The sequence below is a fragment of the Sphaerodactylus townsendi genome, linkage group LG17 (genome assembly GCF_021028975.2).
Source record: "Sphaerodactylus townsendi isolate TG3544 linkage group LG17, MPM_Stown_v2.3, whole genome shotgun sequence".
In the NCBI taxonomy this organism is placed as follows: Eukaryota; Metazoa; Chordata; class Lepidosauria; order Squamata; family Sphaerodactylidae; genus Sphaerodactylus; species Sphaerodactylus townsendi.
The window spans coordinates 1,687,938-1,696,261 of record NC_059441.1 but is presented as its reverse complement, the minus strand read 5'-3'; positions in this window follow the sequence as shown (position 1 = coordinate 1,696,261).

Genomic DNA, 8,324 nt, shown 5'->3' with positions numbered 1-8,324 from the left:
GCCAGTAAGAGAAAGGGGGGATATAAATCCAAACACTCTTCTTCTTCTTCTTCTTGCTTCTTCTTTCTTCTTTCTTTCTTCTTCTTTCTTCTTCTTCCTTCTTTCTTCTTCTTCTTCTCCTCTTTCTCCTCCTCCTCCTCCTCCTCCTTCTCCTCCTCCTCCTCCTCAGGTGTAAGGATGGGTCCAATCCAGGATGGGTCCTCCTCCTCCTGAAGGAGATTCAGTGGGGCTAACAATCTCTTTTCCCTTCCCTTTCCCCCCCCCATGAGGTGGGTGGGGCTGAGAGAGCTCCGAAGAACTGTGACTAGCCCAAGGTCACCCAGCTGGCATGTGTTAGAGTGCACAAGCTAATCTGGTTCCCCAGATCAGCCTCCACAGCTCAAGCGGCAGAGCGGGGAATCAAACCCGGTTCTCCGGATTAGAGTGCACCTGCTCTGAACCACTGCCCCATCTGCAAGCCCCTTTGTGATTGGTCTCCCCCTCTCCCATTCCTATGGGTTAAAGAGGGAAGGGTGAGCAACTGCTACTGGGGAGCCAGCAGCAGCCAGGCTTTCAACCGACCGCCGTCTTCTCACCATCCCTCATTTTTAATGGGTTCAGTGTTCTATGCAGGAACATTAAATCCCAACCAAGCCATGCATGGAGATTCCTGGACACGCACATGGGCCGAAAGTCTGAGAAATGAGCATGTCCTTTGCCCAGCAAGAAAAGGAAAAGAGGAAAGGGGTGTTATAGAAACTGGTACAGAGCCTAGTGGACATGGGGGAGGGGGGGAATAAGAGCCAGTGTAGTATAATGCAGGGGTCCTCGACCTTAGCCCCACCCACCTCACAGGGGTGTTTGTTGTGCTGGAGGGAGAGTAAGTCTCCCCTTTGAGTCTCCTTACAGGAGAGAAAGGGGGGATATAAATCCAAACTCTTCTTCTTCTCCTCTCCTCTCACCTAGAGGTCAGAGTCAATCCCAGGAGGTCTCCATACCCCGCCTGGAAGTTGGAAACTCCGCTGAAGAGCTCCTCCGCCCGGGTCAGGCAGCCTGGTTACGCCAAAGGTCCCAGGCCTGACAGGGTGTCAATCCTAGCCTCGCGCGCAGTCGAGAAAGCTCTCCGCAGAGCCCGTTGGCTGGCTTATAACTCTGCTATTGAATTATTGACAGCCGGGATTCATTTAATGAGCTAACCAGCTTTGCTGGAGGCGAGCGGCTGTCCTGCTTCCTCCCTGTCCATCAGGGCGCGCGACGTGGAGCTGGTTCCCAGAGGTGTGTGTGTGTGCGGTGTGTGTGCTGAATGTATAGCCAACGCCAACCACAGCCGGAGAAGCTGGAAGCACGCTGGGTGCACGGCAGAACCCCGGGCCTGGCTCGGTGTTTCTGCTACTCCCCGCGGGATGTTCACGGAAAGGTCTTGTGCATTCTATCTTATAGCCGAGGTAATTCTCGGCCTTCTCATAAAGAATGCATCCGCGGGACTCGTTGAAAACAAGGGCCGGGTGTCTGTCTGATCTCGCCCCCAAAGCTTTATTTATTTAAACATTTATCGCCTGCCTTTTCTTGGGGTTCAAGTTGGCTTACAATACTTTTTTTAAAAAAAAAAAAGAATTCCAGTTAAACACAGAAGACAAGAGCAACCCCAAATCTCTTCCTCCTGCTGCTCTTAAAGGATATTTGCCATTCAAACCTTCTCAAAAAAAAAAACCCCTGGGAAATAGGCGGGGCTTGCAACCCCGCCCAAAGATCTCAAAGAAGAAGAAGAGTTTGGATTTATACCCCTTTTTCTCTCCTGTAAGGAGGCTCAAGGCGTCTTAGAACTCCTTCCCTTCCTCTCCCCACAACAGGTACCCTATGAGGTAGGTGGGGCTGAGAGAGTTCGGAGAGAACTGTGACTGGCCCAAGGTCACCCCAACAGGCTTCATGTGTAGGAGCAGGGAAACAAAACCAGTTCGTCACATTAGAATCCGCCGCTCATGTGGAGGAATTGGGAATTGAACCTGGTTCTCTGGATTAGAGTCCACTTGCTCTGAACCACTATACCACGGTGGCTGTCCCTGAATGGCCTCTTCAGAGAGGCCATTCCACTTTCTTCTTCTTCTTCTTCTTCTTCTTCTTCTTCTTCTTCTTCTTCTTCTTCTTCTTCTTCTTCTTCTTCTTCTTCTTCTTCTGAGACGCCATCCCACCTCCTCCTCCTCCTCCTCCTCCTCCTCCTCCTTCTTCTTCTTCCTCGCCATTCCACCTTCTCCTCCGCCTCCTCCTCCTCTTCCTCCTCCTCCTCCTCCTTCTTCTTCAGAGAGGCCATTCCACTTTCTTCTTCTTCTCTCTCAGCCCTCCCTCCTCTCTTCCTCCTCCTCCTCCCTCCTTCTTCAGGAGAGTAGCCATTCCACTTTTCTTTCTTCTTCTTTCTTTCTTCTTCTTCTTCTTCTTCTTCTTCTTCTTCTTCTTCTTCTCTCTTTCTTCTTCTTTCAGAGACTATTCCTCCTCCTCCCTCCTCCTCCTCCTCCTTCCTTCCTCCCTCCCTTCTTCTTCTTCAGAGAGGCTGACTCCTGACCTTCTTCTTCTTCTTCTTCTTCTTCTTCTTCTTCTTCTTCTTCTTCTTCTTCTTCTTCTTCTTCTTCTTCTTCTTCTTCTTCTTCTTCTTCTTCTTCTTCTTCTTCTTCTTCTTCTTCTTCTTCTCCTTCATAAGATGCTCTCCTTGGCTAGGTCCATCCATCAGGAGCAACCGTGTCTTCGTAATCCTTTGTCCTCTCTGCTGCAAACTCCTGGTGGTGAAAATTCCTTCGAGCCATCGCCGTCTCTTCTGCTGTGAGCAGCATTCACCCAGACTGCTTCACTGAGATAATATATATAGTGAAATATATATATATTTCATTATGTATAGTAATTATGATGTCTTTTATTAGACTTGCCAGAAAAGAGGAAGATTGCTCTGCCCTCGAGACTTCCCGTGGAGTACTTTCAGGTCTGAAATTCTCCTGAGCTTTTGGTCCTTTCTTCTCAACTAATAAGAGATGTCAGGATTGCCTTTCCCACACTCTAGTTAATTTTACAATGTGGCAGGCATCTGGAAGCCGGCAGAAAATTGACGACTGGAGCGGCGGCTGAGAGCTCTTCCAGTGGACAGAAAAATAAGGAAAGGCAGCGGGTAAATGCAAAGAGAGGGTAGGACAGGGGCGCCCAGGTTTGGACGGAGGCGCCTGCATGGCACAGAAGAGATTGGCGCATGCCTGCGCATGATCAGCGATGCTGCCTTTCAGTGGCTTGCATACTAATTTATTGGGGGGTTTACTCTGCATTCAAGAAGAAGAAGAAGAAAAAGAAGAGTTTGGATTCGTATCCCCCCCTTTCTCTTCTGTAAGGAGACTCCGAAGAAGAAGAAGGAGAAGAAGGAGAAGGAGAAGGAGAAGGAGAAGGAGAAGGAGAAGGAGAAGGAGAAGGAGAAGAAGGAGGAGAAGGAGAAGGAGGAGGAGGAGGAGGAGAAGAAGAAGAAGAAGAAGAAGAAGAAGCAGAAGAAGAAGAAGAAGAAGAAGAAGAAGAAGAAGGGAGGAGGAGGGGAGAGGGGGAGATGAGGAGGGAGGAGGAGGAGGAGGAGGAGGAGGAGGAGGAGGAGGAGGAGGAGTTTGGATTTATATCCCCCCTTTCTCTCCTGCAGGAGACTCAAAGGGGCTTACAATCTTCTTGCCCTTCCCCCCTCACAACAAACACCCTGTGAGGTAGGTGGGGCTGAGAGAGCTCCGAGAAGCTGTGACTAGCCCAAGGTCACCCAGCTGGCGTGTGTGGGAGTGTACAGGCTAATCTGAATTCCCCAGATAAGCCTCCACAGCTCAAGCGGCAGAGCTGGGAATCAAACCCGGTTCCTCCAGATTAGTTACACGAGCTCTTTAACCTCCTACGCCACTGCTGCTCCTTACAATCTCCTTTCCCTTCCCCCACCCCACAACAGCTCTCTCAGCCCCCACCCACCTTGAAGGTTGTTTGTTGTGGAGCAGGGGTCTTCAAACTATGGTCCTCCAGATGTTCAGGAACTACAACTCCCATCAGCCCTGCTACTTGGCCATGCTGGCAGAGGCTGATGGGAATTGTAGTTCCTGAACATCTGGAGGGCCATAGTTTGAAGACCTCTGTGTGGAGGGAGGAAGGAGATTGTAAGCCCCTTTGAGTCTCCTTACAGGAGAGAAAGGGGGGATATAAATCCAAACTCTTCTTCTTTCTCAAGGGCCAAAGCTCAAGAGCCCTAGTCATGTAACTTCTACCCCTCCTGGCCGCAACCCACTTCCCTTGAAACCCCACAGGGCTTTAAAACATAAGCACCAGATCCCAGACGATCTGCTTTCTTGATCCCGAGCAAGGATTTGGCCAACGCGCTTCAGCTAACTCCAGTTCGTCTTTGCACATGCCCGCGTACGTGTGCTGATATATGAATTTGGGCACGCATGCATCTGAGTCCATGACATCTCATAGCCTCAGTGCATTCCCGAATGCCATTCAGTCTTGCCTGCTGAAAACAACGGCCCCTTGTGAGGCAGGTGGGGCTGAGAGAGTTGGGAGAGAACTGTGACTAGCCCAAGATCACCCAGCAGGAATGTAGGAGGGCGGGAACACATCTGGTTCACCAGGTAAGCCTCAGCCACTCAGGTGGAGGAGTGGGGAATCAAACCTGGTTCTCCAGATGAGAGTCCACTTGCTCTTAACCGCTACACCACACTAGCTCTCTTGAAATCTCACACTTTGGAAATCTTGATGCTCTCCAAGGATCTACCAGACTTAAGAACATAAGAACTAGCCTGCTGGATCAGACCAGAGTCCATCTAGTCCAGCATTCTGCTACTTGCAGTGGCCCACCAGGTGCCATTGGGAGCTCACATGCAGGAGGTGAAAGCAATGGCCTTCTGCTGCTGCTCCTGAGCACCTGGTCTGCTAAGGCATTTGCAATCTCAGATCAAGGAGGATCAAGATTGGTAGCCATAGATTGACTTCTCCTCCATCAATCTGTCCAAGCCCTTTTTAAAGCTATCCAGGTTAGTGGCCATCACCACCTCCTGTGGCAGCATATTCCAAACACCAATCACATGTTGCGTGAAGAAGTGTTTCCTTTGATTAGTCCTAATTCTTCCCCCCAGCATTTTCAATGAATGCCCCCGGTTCTAGTATTGTGAGAAAGAGAGAAAAATTTCTCTCTGTCAACATTTTCTACCCCATGCATCATTTTATAGACTTCAATCATATCCCCGCTCAGACGTCTCCTCTCCAAACTAAAGAGTCCCAAACGCTGCAGCCTCTCCTCATAAGGAAGGTGCTACAATCCTTCAATCATCCTCGTTGCCCTTCTCTGCACTTTTTCTATCTCTTCGATATCCTTTTTGAGATGTGGCGACCAGAACTGAACACAGTACTCCAAGTGCGGTCGCACCACTGCTTTATATAAGGGCATGACAGTCCTTGCAGTTTTATTATCAACTTCTTTCCTAATTATCCCCAGCATAGAGTTTGTCTTTTTCACAGCTGCCATGCATTGAGTTGACATTCCCATGGAACTATCAATTAAGACGCCCAAATCCTTTTCCTGGTCTGTGACTGATAGCACTGACCCCTGTAGGGTGTATGTGAAGTTTGGATTTTTTGCCCCTATGTGCATCACTTTACATTTTGCTACATTGAACTGCATTTGCCATTTCTTAGCCCACTCACCTAATTTATCAAGGTCCGCTTGGAGCTCTTCGCAATCCTTTGTGGTTTTCACCACCCTACATAATTTGGTATCATCTGCAAACTTGGCCACCACGCTACCCACCCCTACTTCCAGGTCATTAATGAATAAGTTAAAGAGCACTGGTCCCAATACTTGAATCTAGCTCCTTGACCACAGAGCACTGCAGTTGGTTTCTGAAACACACACAACTAGGTGTCTTTCATTCTGCATAAGCCATCTACCTTCCCCTTGTCAGTCGGCAAGTGAAGGGAAAGAACCAGCAACGTGGCTGCCGCAGTAAAATGTACACATTTTTCCCCTAAATGGTGAAGGCAATTCCCTCCTGGGCTCTGCCGCATGAAGAAGTGGTCCTTTGAGGCCTTGAAGTGGAAGAAAAGAAGGCTCAGTGCAAAAGAAGCAAATCCACCCACCAATAACAAGATTGGCTGAAATCTAGGGTGGTGGTGGAATTAATACCTTCCTAAAGATTCTTACAGCGCCAGAGCCTATTCACCCTGTCCGTTGTTATGCATTTTGTATAGGAAACAAACTGGCAATGTTCCCCCCCCCCCCTTGGGAAGAAACTGAGTTTGACATTGTGGTTGAATTAGGATCTGAGTTCGTATCCCTGCCTCTGCCGGGGAAACGCGGGACAGCCTCCCACTTTGAGCTGAACCTACCTTGCAGGGTTCTTGTGAGGATAAAATGGAGGAAAGGGGAATAACGCAAGCCGCTTTGGGTTTGCAGTGGAGGGAAAGGTGACGTATAAATCAGGTAACATGATATAATGGTATTCTTCAGATGTGAACCTTCACTGAAAGCCAGGTTGGCGGATTAGATGGTACCCTGTTTCCCCGAATATAAGACATCCCCTGAAAATAAGACGTAGTAGAGGTTTTGCTGAAGTGCGAAATATAAGGCATCCCTCGAAAGTAAGACATAGCAAAGTTTTTGTTTGGAAGCATGCCCAACGAACAGAACACAGAAAAATAAGACATCCCCTGAAAATAAGACATAGCGCATCTTTGGGAGCAAAAATTAATATAAGACACTGTCTTATTTTCGGGGAAACACGGTAGATTAGAATAGGGATGGCCAAGTTCCAATCTCTGTTCTGTCACAAAGGTTTAAATGGCTGAAAGCACCAAGTAAGCTCTGTGGTAGTGTGGGAATTTGAACCCAGGGTCTCCCGGATGCTGGCCAAGGGACCATATGATGTAGAGGAAGACCCAACATAAAATGGATCGACACTGTCAAGGAAACCACGGCCTTCACTTTGCAAGACCTAGTGAGGCATGATAGAATGACCGGATGTGTTGGAGGATGTTCATTCCAAGTGTCGCCAGAAGTGACTCGACGGCACCCAACACAAAATGGAAACCTGGGAGGGAAATCAAAATACGCACAGTCGAGCTGTTGAGCTGAAACTCATTTCCATTGCTGTAACAACATGACACACAGCCATCATTTATGATGGAGTTAGCTTATGAAATTATACTATTTGACAAATTTGTGGGGTTTGACAAAATTGGGGATCTACCTAGAACTAAAGAGAAAGTGAGAGAGCTGAAATCGGTTGCGGATGATATGTTGGCATATTTACTTCAGTTTCCCACCATGTGAGAGACTGGGGAAAAAATTGAAAATACAAATTTTGCGATAAAAAGAAAGGCACGATTTGGGCAGCAACTGCCCCCTATATTCCAATAACATTATCCACATGTTTGGATATCGAGCTAAAGTTTGTATCAATGGACTCTTCAGTAGTGTATAATTATTGTACACATTCTACCATCTACCTATGGACAAGACGAGTCACATTTAATGAACAACCATATCCTTGGAAATAGATTGTGCGTACACACACACACACACAATATACATGAATTATGATTACCAAACACTGTGGGTGGTTTACGTTAAAATCAAATTATACATATGCTGAGATATCTGAAAAGCCATTCCCAAAGAGAAAACATTCCTAGGTTTTTTTTCTCTTTTCAGGTCTCTTCAAAATGTCCACGTTTGCTGTTGGAAAACAGGGGTGGGGAGGAGTCCTCTGAAGACACGCCCATCATTTTTTCCCCTCCTAGAGCTTCACATCTCTACTTATAAATAAGAGATTTAACGCATGCTCGGAAAGGTCGAAAGCTTGCGCGTGTGCGTTTCCTGGCATGTGTCAACTATCTTCTCGGAGTCAACAAATACACGGAGAGAGAGAGATTTCTACTTTGAGTAAACAAACAGTAAAAAAAGAAGGCACGCCCACCATCGTGCAAACAGGATACTACCCCCCCCCCCCCAACACCCACAAACTGGAAACTTTGCACGTTTGCTTGGGAATAAGCCCCGCATCACCTCCCGGGTTGTGGGAGGGTCGGTGTTCCCTCCGTGAATCAGAACCGCTGTTGCTTCGGCTTTGCACGGCCGGATCCATCCAGCACAGGGCTCTCTTTCCTCCCATTGGCCGCCTCGGACCCCCGGGAGTGGGGGGGTCCCAGCCCCCGAAGAGCCCGCTCCCCACCCTGTGTGCGCCCTGCCGGCTCCCTCGCACCCCCGCTTCGGAGAGGAGGAGGAGGAGGGGGCTGCTTCCCAGGACGCGCGCTCCCGCCTGCCCTCGGAGCCCCTCCCCTCCGCCCGGCGGCCCCCG